General features: G+C 37.5%; 1 protein-coding gene across 1 annotated transcript in view; it reads left to right on the top strand.

The window, feature by feature from the left end:
• The first annotated feature begins 10,251 nt into the window (after positions 1-10,251).
• The window catches only part of LOC122817379 (iroquois-class homeodomain protein irx-3-like), a 26,598-nt gene continuing 26,596 nt past the window's right edge, over positions 10,252-10,253 (top strand). Inside the window, exon 1 of the mRNA XM_044090572.1 lies at positions 10,252-10,253. This exon is cut by the window's right edge and continues 245 nt beyond it. The gene's annotated coding sequence lies outside the window, so the exon portion shown is untranslated.

Below are 10,253 nucleotides of genomic sequence, written 5' to 3'. Positions count from 1 at the left end.
GTCTGATCCTTGAGGCCCATTCTCAATATCTGAGTTCTCAAGGACCGTCTCAGACTGTATGCTTGTTTCTTCCACTCAACACAAATCTCTTCATTCACCTTCTATCTGTGATGCAAACTTGAAACATGTCTCAGAAATCTCTTATTTTTGCCTTAGAATTTTTCACTGACTTGAGAATGTGGCTGCTGATTTGTAATAATGCAAATTACAGTCACAAAAAATGTCAGGGATTAATAGCATAAACTTGTAATTTCTGCTACTTTAAATCCACTTCTACCAGTATAATGCAACAATAGCGCCGCTACTAAAAACAGGTGCCCTGTTTAAAACAGCTCTTTCTTCTTGATTGTTTCTATCTTCTTAGTTTGGGAAGTAAAAGGATAAAAATTATGGCTTAAAATGTAGTAGAAAGTTAGTGGTGGTGGATTGATGGGCAAATAGTGGTCAAACATACATCCAGAATTTGTATTGAGGTGGTACTATAATTGTCTACATGGGGTATGGGTGCAAGCCACACCAGTGATCCATCTAGCCCAGTGGTCCCTGTCTCACACACACACACACACACACACACACACACACACATATATATATATATATATATATATATATATATATATATATATATAGATACACAAGCACACACACACACACACACACACACACACACACACATATATATATATATATATATATATATATATATATATAGATACACAAGCACACACACACACACACACACACACACACACACACACACACACACACACACACACACACACACTCTAATGTCACACAACTGTGGAGAAAAGGAAAAATGTGTGAAAGTTATTTTGGCATAATTTCTCAGCCAAAATTATTTTCTTTGAAATTGCATTTGATCTATCGCCTGACTCATGTAATAATCAAACTGTAGAAAAATTCCAAAAGACAGTGGATCACGTCAGACTGATCTATCCAATGATTTTAACTCTGTGAAAACAGTAGACACATATAGGGCTGTGTATTTAGCACAAGTTAAAATATACATGGTTTTGTATATTTATTTTTATTCTGTTTATTCTCATGCCATGCCATCCAGTTGGCCATCTAATACTTATTCCCCATTATTACAGAGTTGGGGGGGGGGGTCTTCTTCAATCAGTGATTATGGAGAATGTCTTACTATTGGCTGGTCCCAGCCCCTCTCCTACTATGTATAATGATACTGAGTCCTCAGTGCCTGGAAGCATAGGTTTTCTGCACTATTGGACTGCACAGGTATGGACTGCACGTTTTTTACTGGACAGTACCTGCAGTTTTTCTCATCCTTCAGTAGGGGGTGACTGAAGGAGAAGTAGAATCTCTCCTCCCCAAGAAGTCCCCCACAGGTTATTCCTCCAATACAAGGGTTCCTACGTGACTCAGGGTTATGGATGATATAGAGGCAAACCCTGCCTTATGCCACTGGGCTAGCATCATTGTTTCATTTACTTAGTTTACATTTTTTGACACTCGTGGCCTACCTCTCAACCTCTTAGAGCAAGTAATCTGGACAAAGCCATTAATAAAAGTGTAACAAAGGCCCAAAAATAGGGACAATTTTTAAGTATTGCTCTTACAAACTTAGAAAGTTGATAGAATAACAAGTGTTGTATTAGCATACATTTTCTGAAGGATATGAATTCTGAAACTTATATGTCTGTCATTATTTTCTAACTTCAGTCTTTAGCGATTTGCCACTAATTTGCCAGAAAAACGAAATTTTATGAAAAACAGACAAAAAATCTGAGGCAAAAATCTGGACACTCTGAAAATCTGCACAGTTGAGAGGAGAGGTATGTGTGAATTAGTTACAACTGACTTCCTTCAGACATAATCTACAACAAAATATGTGTTGTAAAATACCTTCCTGCTGCATTCCCTTAAAGCCTCATTCAACATACAGACAGACATACAGAATAAAAGAATAAGATAAGATGGTTAAGAAACTGATATCCCTTAGTACAAGTTTAATTCTAGAGTCCAGTAACTTCCTTCTATGAGCTGTCTCTGTGGATTTTGAAATATTCTGTTTTTCTACAAACAAATATTAGCTGTGTTGAATTTCTATCATAATATTAATAAAATGTAGCATCAAATAAATGAATATGTCATAGCTGTCTCATTGCAGTCCTAGCAATACCTTACACAGCCTTGAAATTGTATCCGTTTGTCAGCTTGTTGCAAGGTTCTGCATTTAAATAACATGACCCTTTAGCCGGTCACAGCAGGGACTTGTGCTCTGTGGGTGCCTTTTATTAAGTTCATGCCCTGTAATAGAGCTGTTCGCTTAATGAAGGTCCTGTTTGCCCATTTAGTGTTGGTAAGTGTTATGAAACAAAAGGGAGAGAAGGAAGACAAGGGGAGTTTCTTTTGAGAAGACTCATTTTTAGGTTTTGAGATGAGAGAGGCCTTTAGGAGGGGATTCATTTAACACATTCTAATAGAGCAATAAAGATGTGACTTTGGAAATTGGTGCTGTTAGACCATTAGTATGCCTCACTAGGGGTGGAAAGGCTAATTTAATGTATTGAAATGTTGAATGAGAGTCTGTTAAAGTAATCATAGGAACTAATTGGGTTTGCACATTCCTTTACAGCAGGTGTCTTCAGGAGACCCAAGGCTTTTTTATTTCTACAAATAATGCAGTGTCATTTACCCCTCCTCTCAGATGTAGAACATTAAACTGGAGTTGTACTTTTCCACCTCTTTAAAATTGCTCATCTCATATGGAAAAGAACATGAGCATGCAGTGAAAATGATGTCAAGTTGAATTGTGAATTGACAACACACAGACAAAAGCCCTAGCTTCTGCAGTGTTCTGGAATGGATTCCTAGAACTGAATAACATCACTGGGCTTCCTGACGGACAGCCTGTGCCACACTTCTCAGTGTGTCAAACGGTACTTCTGTGAGAAAGAGTTAAGGAGATTTTTATCCACTATTTTCCTCACGTCCTCAAAACATGTGCTTGTTGGTGAAACAAAGAAGATCAAAACTCCTGACATTTGCAGAGCAAATTAAATGGAGGTATTTCCACTATGGTTATATTCACATGCCGACCCACCTTTTCATGAATAAACTTAATTACTACAAATACGTCTAGCATGACTACTTTACTGTGTTTACTGTGCACTACAATAATTTATTGATTTTCACTTTGTTTTGTCTTTTTCTTTAATCTGTGTCTTCTGTCTTTTCAACAGGCCTATATTTCAGGACTTTTATTACCAGCCTGTTGTTTTCCGCCGCCATAAACAGACATAATGTACATGTTGCCTGATAGTGAGGTACCTGTCTTTTGCAGGAATTAGCCATAATCAAAGTTAAGATTCACTGCGTGTGCAATGAAAGGCCAGTAACACCTGTAACATCGAGGAACACTGTCATTACAAGACAGGTCATTGATTCATCTTCTTGCCAAATGATGCATGAATTGACACGCGTTACAGGGATGGGAATGTAATACATTATATTTATGGTTATGAAATGCTAATGAGTTTCTTCATTCAGACTTGTGTATGATTCCGTCTGTCTCTGTAAGCTTTATGATGATGCTGGGCATTTTATTTAACAAGATCGCTGTTCTCAGGTTACCACTGAAAAAAAGGCACTTATGCCTAGTTAGGCTTTCCTGATTAACAACATGACAGTGGCTAAATACATGACTTCTGTCCCATGTCCTGCCATATTACTAAATACATGACTTCTGTCCCATTTCCTACCGTATTAGGACCAAACCTCCCTATGTAATGTCTGGTCTTTTCAGGAATCAGGTAGTGCCAAGCACAAAATATTCTTTTCCTAGTAGAGGGGAACAGTCTATCAATTATACATTCCCTCTCATATTGCCAAACATTGTTTGTTTGTTTGTTAATCATCTAAGTGAGTTGGTCTTAAAAGCCTTTTTCAGCTATGGCTTGGGCTCAAAGTATGCATTACATACAAAACTGATAGATACACAAAAAATTAGATACAATATAATACAAACTAAATGTAACAACAAGCATGCTGTTGTGCAATGTAACTGCAATATGATAAGGTGACTGCAAAAGCATCGGTTCATCATGAGTTAAAATGGTTACATACCAGGTAGCTTAGTAGCTCTGCTACCAATGTCTGTATAACTGTTGTTTGTCTTTTCGGCTTTTTCCCGGTAAGGGGTCGCCACAGCGGAACTCGGTCCGCTAATGATTGGCAGTAGATTTTTATGAAACGCCGAGGTGCCAGCTCGACGCCCAACCTTCAGCGAAGGCACGCCCATTTACGCATGCATGTCTTTCGAACGCTACCCAACCATGGGGAGGACATGCAGACTCCACACAGAAGGCACTCCCAAGCCAAGCCGAGAATCGCACGGGAGAACCTCTTGCTGTGAGGTAACAATGCTACCGCCTTACCACCGCGGCTACAATGTCTGTATAACTATTACATTTATATATTGTTGTTAGATGCTATAAAAATTTTGAGTTAAATACATATAATTATTGCTAATTTCTGATATCTGTTGGTAATAGATTCTATATTGGCAGTGTCTTGCACCAACGGGATATTTTAATCCACATACTTAATTAACATTCTTTTAGGAACACTTACTTCTAAGATGAACAACTCAGTTTGCTTGGTCCCCTTTAATACCTACAGACTGATCATTTTTATTCTGTTTATTTATATATTTAATTTCATTTTGCTAGCCAGGTAAGTCCATTTGGAATAACTTCCTTTGCAATGAAGTTCTTGAGAGAAAGTTTTACTCAACAGAAGTATGAACATAGCTCAGCTGTGTACAGTTAAGGCATATGCGCATGCAAACAGAGGTTAAGTTGTTTACATAGATCTAATATGTAACAGAGGTTAGCTGTTACTGATGCAGCAGAGAAAGAAAGTATAAATAGAATACAACACATTACAAGACTGTTCTCAATGAAATTGCTAATGTTATGTGCATGCAATACTTTACATGTCATAATACCAGTGCCACAATTTTAATTATTTCACAGAGAGCAGAACATTAGAGGGCTTTTTAAATTAAGAACCATGGAGTAGACTTACAATTATTACCAGGCAGACAAGTACTGGAAGGGCAGAGGGGAGATGAAAAAGCATTACATGATTCCACTGCTTCTAAAGTAACCAAAGGAGTTTCATCTATAGGTTGTGAGAAAAGCGTACCTTCTGACACTTTAATGGTGACTTTACTAAGAGCCCTATGTCCAGTTTTGGGAGATGTGTGGGGGTTTTCAAGAAAGAATTTGTCACGAGACCCCAATACTAGAAGTGACAAGTACTACGACAAGAAATGAGCAAGGTGCTTACAAGGTTGTTGGTGTATCATTTAGTTTATGGGTAGGGACAGTCGAAGATAGCATAGCCAGTTATCAAGCCTCAACCACACTCAAATAGGAAAAGGGGTGGGCTTCAGGATGGCTAGAGAAAGACTTGGGGATGCTGTTAATGGCAGAAATTAATCACAAGCAGCAACATGAGGTGGTGCCAGCAGGGTTAAAGAATGTTTGCCTGTATAGTAAGAACTTAGTCAACAGATAAAGCGGTTATCAAGCTCCTATATAAGCTATTTTTTAAACCTCTTTTGGAGTCTGAGTTCAGATTTGAAAGCTTCTTGGGGAAAAAAAGAAATTGAGTTGATGATGAGAATGCAAGGAAATGCAATGAGCACGGGTAGAGGGTGGATGATTTGAGCTATGTAGAAAGGGTTAGAAAGCTTTGGATTTATCCTGTGGATATTGAAGGATGAGAGTTAATATGATATGTGCGCATAATATGTTGAGCCGTCATTATAAAATAATAGTGTTGGGAAGAATGGACACTGGGGAACGAGCATAAAATGCAGGAGGAAGGAAAGAGTTCCTAGAATAATCTAAGGACATAGTTCTTCTCTTAGAGGATAGCGGATAGTTGAAATGGAGGAGCATGGCACTACAGAGGGTTTAGAAGGGCCCGGAATCATTGGATTGAAAAGATAAGCAAAGGAAGAAGGAAGCAGCGCATACAAGAACCAGGATGCAGTAACTGAGCCAATGTGCTAGACCTGTCGCCTGTGTCTGCCGGCTGTTTTATATGTCTGTAGTAATTAGGCAAAGTCATCACCACATTTAAACATATTCAGAGGATTTACAGAGATCTTGCAGTGAACTTGACAGCCAAAGTACAGAATTTGCAAGGCAATTGTAGAAGGCATATATTTTGTTATGCAAAGCTATGGAAATCAGAACTTGTGCCAGGCAAAGGAATGACAGAGGCAGGAAATCATCTGTGGTGCAATGTTTTCTCTTTTGATTCTATAACTACAGAAATGTTGTAGCAACAGAAAGACCATTTCTTAAAAGAATGGATGTTTACTCACTAGTGGGCAGTTGGCCAGGGTTTGTGACGTGATCACACTTAGACACATGGTGAAATCTAGCAGCTAGTATTAGGCAAGATAAATCTCAGCATGACTCACAATGGTGTGTCTTGTTTCACACAGCATTAACATGCAATGAGAGTTAAGGAGAGGTTGGTCAATGATCAGCTTTGCAATAGTAACAAAGTAACAAAGTCATCCTTATTGAAAGAGTCATCACACATGGCTTTTACTCATGCTCAGATAAAGGTGTTTCTAGTAGAAAATAAAAGAATAAAAAAAAAAAAAAAAAAAAAAAAGCTGTGCCACCAAGATACAGGTTGGGATTGCTACTGACATTATGACATCCTAACCTCTACGGTCATTTCAAGGTATCAAAGGCCAACTGTTAGTCAAAGGTGAAATTAGAAAGACTGAGGTTGCTAGGCCTGGGATGGGGCAGCGAAGTACTGAACATGTCAGTAGCTCATGATGGTGTCTGGAGAGAATATGAGAATCTTTCTTAAACTAGCAGGAGGAACTGAAATAAGTCACATGCTGAACCTACAGTGTTCCATATCATGCCTCCTTGACATGCATATCCAATTTCTATTTTTCTTCTATCTGTCTCTCTCTTGTTGAAAAACACTTGGGTCTAAACTCACAGATAATCTGAGTGTTTTCTGTTGTCTGCTCTCCATCCTCCCGGGTGGAACAGTGGTGCAGTGGTTAGCTTTGCTACCTCACAGCACTTGGTTCACCAGTTCAGTTCTCAGCTGGAGTACCTTCTGCACAGAGTCTGTGTGCCAACCTATCTGTGTCCATGTCAGGTTTTACTGGGTGCTTCAGTTTCCTCCAAAAAGCCAAAAGATGTGCTGTAGATGAAATGGCGATCCTCCAAATTACCTGCAGGTGTGTGCAGTTTGTCTGTGTTTACATATCTTCCATTGGGCTGACATTCCCTTCAGGATTAGTTTTCTTGCCTTGCACACATCAAGTGCTAGGATACACTGTAGCTTCCCCATAACATTATAATGGATTAAGAGGACAAACAATAAAGGAATGAATGTTTTTGTTAGTACTGTCACCTGACAGCCACACCCTGATAAGGACAGCTATGATGACCTGATAATCAATGCTTTAGAAGTTGGTTACAATTAAGTACACTGACACTGGTAAAGTGATATCAGCATAGTTTGCTGAGTTTACTCTTAATACTGCTTAATGTTTGAGATGTAAAATATGCATGTTAAATCTGTGTTGTTTCTATGCGTTTTCTTGCTACTAACATAAAATAGTACTTTGTTAATAGGTGAGATACCCATCTTTTTTGGTGTCCATATTATATAATAGATTTTTGGCTTAACAAGAATAACATCACATTCACATATCATGGTAGTTATCCGCTTGCAATTTCTACATCACAGATGATGTCTCAGTTTGTGGGTCATATCACTGTTACTAAAACAATGAGTTCTAGAGCCCCAATTGTGTTAATAAGTAGAATGGTGCACATACAATGAAAAGACATTTATCAGCCAATCTTCTAACTAATGAAAACAAGTTAAATGCAAGATGGTGGTGACTAGCTGCAGCTATCCATTTTGGAACAAAACTCACCATTATACTTCTTTTATTTTTGGTGTGCTTCATTTCACTTGTATTTCTTTTTGACTTACTAAAATCTATTCACCTATGCATTTTTGTGCTTCTGAAGTATGTGCCAGTAAGAGACTAAGAAATATACATTCAGTTAATCATTTTATTTATTTATTTATTTAACATTTATTGACCAGGAAAGACTGACTAGGACAGAACCTATTTTCAGTGGAGGCCTGGGGAGAAATCCTCCAGAAGCATGTCTTTGGAATGTGGGAGGAAACCAGAGTAACCGCAAGAAACCCATGAGAATGCAGGGAGGACATACAGACTCTGCATAGAAGGCATCCTGGCTGAGAATCAAACCAGAGAACCTCTTGTTGTGAGGCAACAACGCTACACCACAGCAGCTCCATTTATATGCCTTGTATATAAATGGATTAAAATTAAATAAATATTGCAAACTTCCAGTTTTACAAAAAGGTGGTAAGTAGAAATTACAACATATAGAATACTTGTTACACAAGGGAAATCAATCATTCTAAAAAAGAAAAGCATTTGTGCAGCATTTAATTTTACCTGTATGTAATGAAAACATACAGGTGTTTCAAAATGAAAAGAAGTTTTAACTGAGCTGTCAGTGTAGAATAGCAGCCAACAATCATTTTTTGGTAGTATTGTTCTATTGTTCTCTAACTAATAAAGCATCACTTCTGCAATACAAGTGCTTAAAATTTCCACCATAATTAATGGAGAACAACATCCAAATAATTTGCCGACCCTACTTTTCTGCAGTGAAAAGAAAGCAAGACTAATTTGCAATGGAAGATCAAATGTGTGGTTCATCACATTACTGTCTTCAGCACTACTACTAAAATGAGTAAAAAGCCATGCCGCCATCTTAGGGTAAGTTACTTTTTATGCAGATTAAAATAGTGGTTTGTACTATTTTTGATGACCTGAATACCATATTGAAACACAATGTGTATAAATATTTTAATGTTAACCTTTGGGTGACTGTTTTAACTCCCATCCCTTCAGAATATTTAAAGATTAACTTTTTAAGATCTAAATAATTTTTAAAATAAATTACAGCTACAAAACAGGTTTTATCAGGAAAACGTATAGCTACATCTTTTAGAGATATTAATATTTTCTTTCCCTTTTATTATAGTACATGATTAATGGAGACCTGTTATTATAGGCATTGTTTTATTAGAAATGAACATATGTTATCTAATATAGAGAGCCCTCCTCAATGGGGCCTATATTTGGATTATTCTCACAATCAGTAAGGATTTTGCATCTTTTTCTGGAAATTGCCGTACTTTGGGATGAATGTACTTCCTTAGTAATGCATGTTGTGATATCACTCATCGATTGTGTGTGATAGGTATGGTCTTACCCTTTGCTTACCATTTCATCCATTTGCCCTTCTTGGGTTACCTAGATGTTCTTAGCTTCACAGTGTCAGTAAAATGCCCAGACCGAAATGTGGTGCTGGAATGAGTGATACTGTACACTGTGAGTTGCATAGAGTGACCCTGTGTCTAATGGAACATTCCAGCAGTCAATGTGTTACCTCTGTACTAAAAGACTTTAATCCTGAACTCTTTACACAAGTAATTTCAAGTTGTTTATTCAGCTTAGGGAAGGAACAGATTAAGTCTACTGAAAAAATATCTCTGTGAACAGAGGTGCTGCATCTGATATTTTCCAGTGTATTACTATCAAATTAGTGCATGTCGTTTCAATGTAAAATTAAACTGCTGGAAAAAGTAATATTTTAGAAGCATTATATTGCAGAATGCAGACACAGGAATGAATCTGATTTTATTTACTTTTATTTCTGAATTTAAAGTATATGAGCTCTATCCTCACTGCTGCCAAAAGGGAAAAAAATGTTCAAAACACTTGTATCTAACATTAATCTACTGCAGCATTTATTTTTACACAGTGAAGTCACTCTAGAATTCCTAGCAGTTTTTAAATTATTGAAATTGAAGCAAACAGAGAGCTTGTTCACTGATTTTTCTACCCCACCATAATGAAATATAACAAAATTTGTTCATGCAAATTGTTTTGTTAATTTTCATTCATTCCTCTGCATTCTTGCTCACTGTCCTCATGGATGTTGGGAAATGTCTCTTTTGATCCTCTGTAGGGGGGCCAACTCATATGTTAATACTTGTTGGTAATCACCTGTCAATCAGTCGGGTGGGCCCATCTGGAGATGCACCCCTCCCCCTCCCTTTCTAACTCTGTCATACTCTGTATAAAAAGCTAGTGT

Source organism: Protopterus annectens, chromosome 12.part0 (genome assembly GCF_019279795.1).
Source record: "Protopterus annectens isolate FY-2018-M chromosome 12.part0, PAN1.0, whole genome shotgun sequence".
In the NCBI taxonomy this organism is placed as follows: domain Eukaryota; kingdom Metazoa; phylum Chordata; order Ceratodontiformes; family Protopteridae; genus Protopterus; species Protopterus annectens.
This window is presented reverse-complemented; position numbering and strand designations above follow the sequence as displayed.